Source organism: Pocillopora verrucosa, chromosome 4, assembly GCF_036669915.1.
Source record: "Pocillopora verrucosa isolate sample1 chromosome 4, ASM3666991v2, whole genome shotgun sequence".
NCBI classification, from domain to species: domain Eukaryota; kingdom Metazoa; phylum Cnidaria; class Anthozoa; order Scleractinia; family Pocilloporidae; genus Pocillopora; species Pocillopora verrucosa.
In genome coordinates, this window is record NC_089315.1 from 28,767,878 (window position 1) to 28,777,119 (window position 9,242).

General features: G+C 35.1%; 1 long non-coding RNA gene across 2 annotated transcripts; it reads right to left on the reverse strand.

The window, feature by feature from the left end:
• Positions 1-53: 53 nt before the first annotated feature.
• On the reverse strand, positions 54-8,813 carry LOC136280424 (uncharacterized). Of its 2 annotated transcripts, none has more exons than XR_010717218.1 (3): positions 8,654-8,813; positions 1,368-1,391; positions 54-518 (listed from the first exon to the last, which is right to left on the reverse strand). It is a non-coding gene; the product is annotated as an uncharacterized lncRNA (long non-coding RNA). The 2 variants fall into 2 exon arrangements; XR_010717217.1 differs by lacking the exon at positions 8,654-8,813 and adding an exon at positions 2,955-3,311.
• Between the last annotated feature and the right edge of the window lie 429 nt (positions 8,814-9,242).

Below are 9,242 nucleotides of genomic sequence, written 5' to 3' on the forward strand. Positions count from 1 at the left end.
GAAAATGCTAAAGGATGTTCGTCTCCTCTGTTTATGCTTAATAATGATAATAACATCTCATTATTATTATTAAAATTATTATTTTGAAAATAGTGTAATCCCTTATGTAATATATAAAATTATATAATCATCATCATCACCATTTTCTGTACACCACTTTTACTTTCATTATCATTTCTATTATCATCATTTTTAACCTTATCTTTATCATTATCACTATCGTTATTATTAATATTATTATTGATTTAAAAGTATTTTCTGTCTCCAGATTCTCTATCGAGGAGTATTGTTCGGTACATCTTTGACAGCTTTAGCAGGGTTTAATAATTCCGTTCTCTTTTCCCAGGAACTCTTTGGAATAAGTTTTGTTACTCCATATGTCGATGCACTAAATTTTCTCTTAAGCCGAGGTAATTTTTCTAATGATAACAATACTTAGAGCTCAAAGATTTCCGATCAGCGGGATACGCCAATTTGTGATAGATAGAGATTATTTAACAGTCAATTAACGACACCACCTGAGAAGAAAGAAAAAAATGGAATGGGTGAGACGTGTACTCACTAAATGCGCGGAAAATCTAAAAGAGTAAATTTCATCTAGGTTGATGACAGGTATACGAGATTAATTCATTAAGGGAAATCAAATCTGAAATCTTGAACAAAATGACTGTCTATTTGGCTGTCCAAAGTCTGAATTCTTTTTATGCTTCTTCATAAAGCATTTGATGTCAATTGATGTTATTGTTCCTTTTATTCCCTCAATAATTATGTTAACACTGATAATCTTCGATGATAAAAGGTTCCTCAAATAATCAAAGCATAACAGAAAAAAACGGGAAAAAAGCTTGCAGTGTGTAAGCAATATCGTGTATGTCGACAAAAAATATAAACAGCAAGTTTTAAAAAGTATTTGTCATTTGTCATTTGTCATTAAACAGCAATTAACTAAAAAAAACTAAATTTAAAAGTTTTCATTGCTAGGAGGGGGTTAATCTGAAGCCTTCAGCATTGTTCTTTCCAACAACAAATTGGCTGTAAGCTTTGTTGTAAGACTCAAAGTTCGGAAGTGTCACAAACTTTCCTCACAGTTGCATCACCTGTTCAGGAAAACCGATAATTGCCTTTGTTGAGGGCGAATAAGCGGGTAACTAACAGCAAAAACTCAATTAGAGCTACTGTTATCCTTACAGCTTCAATACAATCAGCTTTAGTGACTGAAAACGAATAAATATTTTGGATGCACACGGGCGTTGGCTCAGTTTTGCTGCCAGTACTTGTACGCCAAATTGATTCCTTTCACTAGTTTTCGTCCAAACCTGAACAATAAAAATTACGTCATGAAATGAACTAAAAAATACGAATCTCACCTCTATAAGTTTTTGTTCCATATGCTTGTCGAGCGTGAAAATTGGCAAGTTGATCAGTACAGAAGAAAATAATATAATTAAAAATCAAGAAAGCAAATGGCATACTAAACACTTTTAAAGGGTTAAAGACATTGAAAGCCACAGAGCAGCGGTGTTAAGAAAACACGCAGCAGGAAAACTAAATTAGGGAAAAAAATAGAAAAACAAATTCAAACTGTGCACTAAGCTATTGTTTTTAAAAGCAGCATTAAAACAACAAGCTTCTGTAGATTTGCGGAGAAGTTGTTGCGTAAGGGGAATTATAGCGTAAAGAAGGCAACCAAACGGGTCAATTGAAGACTATATTTTACAAAGGAGAAGTGGGAATCACGAAAAAGCCACCCTGTAAATGATACATGACAAGTTCAGTTTAAGAAATCTTGTAAAGTTTCTGATTATTGTTTACGTAACGTGCTTTTCAACACATCCCAAAATCGGGTTGCAACTTCACTTGACGAATTTCTAGGGTTTGGGTGAGGAAATGTAAATCAATACCACATCCAGAATTTTTTTTTCTTTTAACATAAACGGAAGGCGAAAATAGGAAACAGCTTTACTTTCAGTCTCTCTTGCGAAACTGGCGTTGATCCTAGAGAGAACTCTTGCTTTATCGAATTCTCTTTGGAAATTCTCTTAACTCGCTCATTTGGGCAAAGAACCGTAGACATACATCACTGAAAACTGAAAGCTTTAAAGTTCGGTCGCAAAACTGGCTGTATCATGAATTCTAGTACTCATGAGAGCGTGAATTATTAAGAGTAAGGAAGACGCCATTGTTAGAGATGAAGCCCATCGACTGAATCAAACCGCAAAAATAAATAACCATGTTTATTTGTTTTCCGTAGCTTAAAATAAAGATATATATATATATAGATATATTTATATATCACAGCGGTGGCAAGGTAGCGCGTAGTGTAGAATTCTAAGTCGAAAAAGCTTCATAGGATCTCCGACGCAGCCACCTGAGTTCTGACAAAATTGTACATTCCCAGCGAAGGGAAGAGAAACAATAAACTTTAAATCATAAATCTTGATCTAAATTGAAATTTTTGACATTCTGTACAAGTACAGTTGTGTGGCTTAAGGAAACACTTGCAAATTTCTTGATATTCCCCAGGTTTTTAATAAATCATCAGTTGAAAGAGTTCGCACTTTTTTGTAAAGAGTTGTGACAAACATCCCACTCGTTGAGACACCTTTTTTAGTTCATCCTTTGTAATTTCGTGGACGTTTGATCATCGATTTAAAGAAAGGAGAACACATGAAACACGCCTCTTCTCTGTGTCAGAATAAGCACCTTTGAAAAGTTACACAAAAAGGTTGAGTGTTCATACCACTTTTCTGATGGACGCAGCAAAAATAGGGCATTTAACCCAACGTGGCCATTGTGTTTTCGCACCACGACGCATTTTGGTGCAGCTATTTTGCTAGTGTCCCGCTGAGGCCGTAGTGGGTAAAAGTGCGCTCAAGTCATGCATTTTACAAGCGATAATAGATAAGTAGGCGGGAAAGAATAAAAACATATTTGTAGAAAACAATTTCGCTTACTGGTTTTAAGGTTGAATATTTTGTCGCCAGCTCATTCGGCTTTCTAATTCAGTCTGATTTAGCCACCTTCGATGCCGCACACCCAAAGTTCATGAAGTAACATACACAAACTTGACACAAATGAATCGAAAACAAAAATTACTTTTTTCGTGGTGGTTATTTCTTCGATAATCATTTCTACCGGCTTAAATTTCAATCTCATCACTGAATATCAGGCAAATTAAGTGAAGTTCATTAGAACTTTTCCGCCTCAACTTCATTACACATTGCGAATTAGGAATATCCGCCGAAATGAACTTTGATCTGAGCCGGCAATTTTGTACTTCTGAAAGAATGGAAATATAAAACGGCTTTTCTTTAAATTTGACCGATCAATAATAAGGCAATACTAATTTTCAGGCACGTTCGTAATTCCTTTATTCATATTGCTTTTAATAAACCCGGTGCTAAGTAGCAATTAGCAGATTAATTGTACTGTTTATTACCTTCTGTTATTATTGTCTTTCATACGTCCCATTTCTATGAGCAAAATAGGCAGTCTTAAGTCGAAAATGGCTTTGAATTTTGACAGACTAAACCACAAATTTCACTCAAGTTCAGTCATAAGTAATTGTTTGAAACGTGCGGTTTAGAAGTACGACAAAACTTCACTAAATTTAAGCCTAAAAATTTTAGTCGATTTGATCAGTGATGGGGTCAGCTCTATGTCTTTAAGTAAACACACACGCAATGTCTATTGAGTTCTAAAATCAGTTTAATTCGTACAGACCAAAACATAGGCTTTAAATTTAGGAAGGCAGTTTAATAAATAATAAGATTTTTCTGGCATTAAGTGTGAAATTGAAAATACGCAGCATTCCTTGTGAAAAAGAAAAAAATTTCGCTGATGTTTCTAGTAAGTTTACTGAAGTAGACGTGGCAAAATCTCTTTCTGGCACTGTGCTTTCGGCATTAAATATAAAGCATTTTTATTTCATCAGTTCCCCTCGTACGTGTCTTTGGTTAATGAGCCCAAAATAAAAAAAAACAAAACAAAACAAAACACAAAAAATACGATAAGCTTCCTTTGCGTTTTCCTAAAAAAATATCCTGCAAGGCCGATTCAAATATTAAATACTCCTAGTACAATACTACGATACTAAGAAATCGTATGGTTGCCTAAACCACGTAAACATCGATGAAAAATTGGAAGAAGTTACTGATTACACCAAAAAACGCAAGCAAGCCTGTCGGTCAAAGATGAAAAACTGCACAACAGAGACGTTAAGGGTTTCTTTATAAGAATTGCAAGAAGTGTTTCGTGTCCTTATTACAACGATAATTTTCTCAACTTAAATTGACATCGAAAAAAAAAAACTTTACTATAGGCGAATTTTGCGTCTAGGCGAGGTTTTATGATTGGAATGGTTTCTTTAAAGATGAAAACCGGCCCAAATAATGTTTTTGAAACAAAACTTTGGATAAAAAAGAAACTAACAACTCGTTTTCTAGGAGGATCAGTATTTTGATTCCATGCTTTACCATCATCATGATCGTTATCATTTCTACAAACATTTATAACCCCTTGGTTTTGGATATAACACATTACACTTGGTGTTTTAAAGATTATGGAAAGTGCTCACTCGGGCTCATGGATTTCCTAAAATCGAGCGCGATAGTCGCTTAATGTTGTCTAAAAAAATTACTTTCTCCAAAAGAAATTTTGAAGCTATTATTTTATCAAATTAGCAAAATGTCAAAGAGAAGACAAATCGTATATCAATTTTTCCAAAAGTACGTTTCAACTTTAACTGGATTGTATTATCCCATAGGAGTTAAAATGTTAAAACGTAAGACGTTTTAAAATTTTACATCAAACCGCACTAATGGTTTTAAAGCATATATGACTTGGCTTCAAAGGAAAATTAAGAGGCTACTCAAATATGTAATCAGTAGCGAAAAAATTGATCAAAATCTCATAAACTGTGTTTGTTTTGATGTCGCCATTCCCCGTATTATCGTGTGGAGATGTTAAAGCAAAGCGACTTAAGCTTTGTATTTTGACCAAGAACATCATTTAAGTCCTTTCCATGGTTTTAGTTTTCAAGGAGCGTATTTCTTAAAATAACAAACAAGTTTGACTTTAACAAGCCTTTCCATGGAGGTTTAGCCTGAAACGCGTTTGCACAACACATAAGAGATTTCACCATCTTTATAGAGGTTATGATACTTGCTGCTCATCTCAGTAGATTACATCTTACGATAAGATAAAATATCTTTGTTAATTTTGCGATTAAAAAAAGGTTTTAATTCTAACGAAATTCCCTCTTGAATTCATTCTTACTCGTGCATATGAATATAACCCAGCGCCCTGCTCTCAGTGGAATTTACTACACCCCTGAAAGTTACAATTTTCTAGACTTTTCCATCGCTTTTAATGTACTGCGCAAAATATTGCAAATATAATATGAAAAAAGCCGCCATTAAAATTTGGTTCGAATAGAACCAAATCATATGATAATGATAATTTCATTCAGCAAAGACCGTAATTTACGTCTTTGCGTAAAACCTACTCTAAAAGCAAGAAAAAGGTATGCACTGAGATGACTACGCTTTCACAAAAGCTATCGAAAGTAAAATACTACGCAAACAGGATCGAATTCTTTAATCAACCACCACTACTGAATCAAAGAAAATTCACATAAATCTCTCCATTTAGTTATTCTCCGGCGATTTTCAAATTTATACATGTACTGGTAAAAGACTTCACTGACGCACAATAAGCCAAGCAATTAACATTCGACCTCAAATGACTGTTCATGGAACGTTTTCCTCAGCTTTTTTTCCCTTATCATGAGACTATAAGCACTTAATGCTATCATCGATATACTCAATAAACCTGATAAACAAAACATTTTCGTTGCCTTAAATTCTTAAGGAAACACAATTCGAAGCAGATTTTCCAAACGAGGGGCAATATAATTTGAATTACTCATACTCGCTGTCGATGTAGGATCCCCATCGTTTGAAGTTGAATGTAAGATGCCACGTAATTTTAAGAGATGTGAACTAGCCTTGCTTTATTTGTTGCCCTAAATTATCATTTGCCACGATTTATGACCACAACAACTAAAACCTTTGCAATCCCAGTTGTTAGCTGAACTGCACAGAGAGTTACTGTTGGTAGCACCTACCAATAGTACTAACGGTTGTAGCTGGCATAAAGTTAAAAAAACATCTCTAAATTTTCGATTCCTAAACCCCGAACTGCGACACGGACTGCCCCAGTTATTATCACAATTTCACTTCCACGTGCTCACCCTTCTGTTTCTCCTCTCTCAATTTAACGTTTTGCCTACAGTTTTATTTTCATTGGCAGTCAAGCACGCAACGCTGAACTTTTCATAAAAAAATGCGCACGAAAATTTATGGCTATACCTTGTTTTGGCGAGTTTTGTTTCACCACTGGAAAAAACCCTCGGTTACCAACTGACATTGCATAATAAGATCTGCCATGCTCTCAACTTTGACCGCTTTAACAAGGTAAAAATGATTAACTTCTTCTAAATTTTTGTCTTTCGGTTAACTAAATATCAGCATCAAGTCCTTGATATCCGAGGAACACACATTCTGAGGAATAAAATTGCACATTGCAAGCAAATCTATCGATTGATATTGCTGAAATTTTCAACTTAAATTTGCTAGTGCGAACGGCTGGTTTGAGCCAGAAAAGAAGGCTGAAAATCGCCAAGGAAACGAAGAATACAACCTTTAAAAACAAATCGTCAAAAGCTGATAAGTCTCAGTATGAGAGCATTTTCTCCTTTTAATCTAGAGCGGAACCGCAGAGATACAACTGTTCAACGATGCGCTTTCGGTGCATAATTTTTGTAGATCTGGAAACTTGCTATACAACTAAGAATGTGCATACTGTGGAGTGAAATCTTTACCTTACAGTTTCCTATTGCTATGTTGGCTGAACATAAAATTTTCCCAAATATGCACTTAGGAGAGACAAGTTGACAATACAAATATTAATGCTTTAGTTGGTTTCGCTCCAACCAAGTAATCATAGAGAGAAGTCTCCAAAACGAAATAAATCATCTCCTTTAAAATCAATCCTGGAAATTCTTATTAGACGCAAGTGACGACTACTAAAAGGAAATGCATTTTAAACGATTCTTTCGCGAGGACAAAAAGCACTTTCACGGACATGAAAAAGTATTGTTTCTCCAGTCAAGATTTATTATTTCAGATATTAAGCAGACCTCACGTGCACGTAATAAAACAGACGGAGATTTTACTTCTAAACAACAATAAAACCAACTTTATAAATGACATTGATTGAGCAAAAAATATATGATATACGTGACGGAATTTTCTTTGCGTTTTAACTGACAGCAAATACACCTTCCGCACTATTGATTTTTCCTCCAAAATGACCCGAAAAAAAAGATGAAAGTACAAAGAGATCATCAAGTCATCAGAAGTTCCCGAGCATCTCGAGGCGAAGCGAACTTTCCACTTCGTTCTTTTTTCAGAAAAGTTTATCTCGACATTATTTACGCGGCCGTTTCTTCTAATTCATTGAAGGAAACTCTGAGCTTAGTTTCATACAATACAGCACAGAAATTTTCAAATTTTCTGCGGAAATAAGAAAAAATGACGCTAAACAGATAGGCGTTCGAAACCACAAGCAGATGGTGAAAGCTTTATTTATAATGCCTCACGACGGTCAATATTGAAAAAACCGCACTAAGTTCATCTTGCATTTGCATTTTCGGCGAACGAAAAAAATTATTTCTATAAAGTCAGATAGAAAAGAACTCGTGGTGTCTGTAGATGAAACCGATAAGAAAAAATAATTAAAACAAAGGCACTATGGATGGTTTGCTTTTTACAAGAAACCTAACCAATCTCACTCTTAACGCAACTCCAAAAGTATCCCAACATTTTGAAACTAACGCCTTTTCAATAGATTGATCTGTGCGTGTGTGTTTTTTTTAATTTGCCTCGAGTTGTGCTGTTCTAAATATTTAGGATATCCGGGTGCTGCTGAGATGTGCTTGGCTGGGATAGTGATTCACTCTGTGGCACCGAGAGCTCACTTGGCTTTAAATCAGATATTCAAGAAACACAAGCGTGCATAAGCGACATGGTGTCGCCGAATTCTGCTTTCTTTGATTGAAGCACCTGCCCTCGGGCGAATTGGCGATTGCGTTTACAAGATGTTTTCTCTTTGGCACAAGCTAACCATTAAAATTCCATCCAACAGTCTTCTGTTTTGGGACATCTTTTCAGTTGAGAAAAAAAAATAATCCATCAAAACTGTCTTTACTGTCATTAAATGACTTCCGCAAATTCGAACGTAAAAAAAATAAACATGCTCGACCGAGTAAATATGTCTCATCCGCCTAAAACATTTTGGTGATGTTTCAAAATAAGAGAAAAAAAAAGCGTCTTCTCTTGACATTATGAGGACTTACAACTAATCTTTTGTTTCTGTTTTAGATAAGAAAGATACGGAAAGAAAAGAATTACCACTCACCCGCAAGAACAAAATAGCGAAGGGTGTGGATTCTGCAAAGCGACATTACCATCACAAAAGATACTGTAAAATATTCGCCTAAAGTTTCTGTCTTGAGTCATATACAAGTGTAATTCTTACTAATAAAGACACTGGTTTAGCTATGATTTGAAATGACATAGAGATTTCTTACCGATAAGAGTTCGTTGCTGGTGACTATTAAAAAAAAAAAGATAGAATTCTCTGACTTGTGTAAGTGTAAGAAGCCCAGATTCACTCTCCTAGGGTCACATAGCCATGCATACGAGCCTTCGTTTTGAGAGGAACATAGTCAAACTACAGACCACCGAATGCTGATCGCCACCTGAGTACACTGTATTTACTTCAGGTTTAACAGTATCTGTTTTACCACTAGTTCTGTAAATCCATAAACGATAAAATGAACAAAATAGACAAAAATTAGAGTAAGACATGTATATATCCGATGATTAACCGCGAAATGGATCTTGTTCAGCGTATTTTACGAAATTTGAGTCTATTAGGACCAAGGTTGATTTTAAGATTGTTATAATCAGTATTTCAACTAATTTTTGGATTATTTTCAGTGTGTACAAGGATGGTTATTACACAAGAGATTTAGGGACGTACTGTAACTTGCAGGTGACGAAAACCGTATTTGTCGTATTTGTTTTCATCTCCTACCTTAGTGAGTCAGCCTTGTCTAAGATGGATAAGAGAGTTGTTGTCAGCGAAGCAGACTTACAAATTTTGTGTTAGAAACC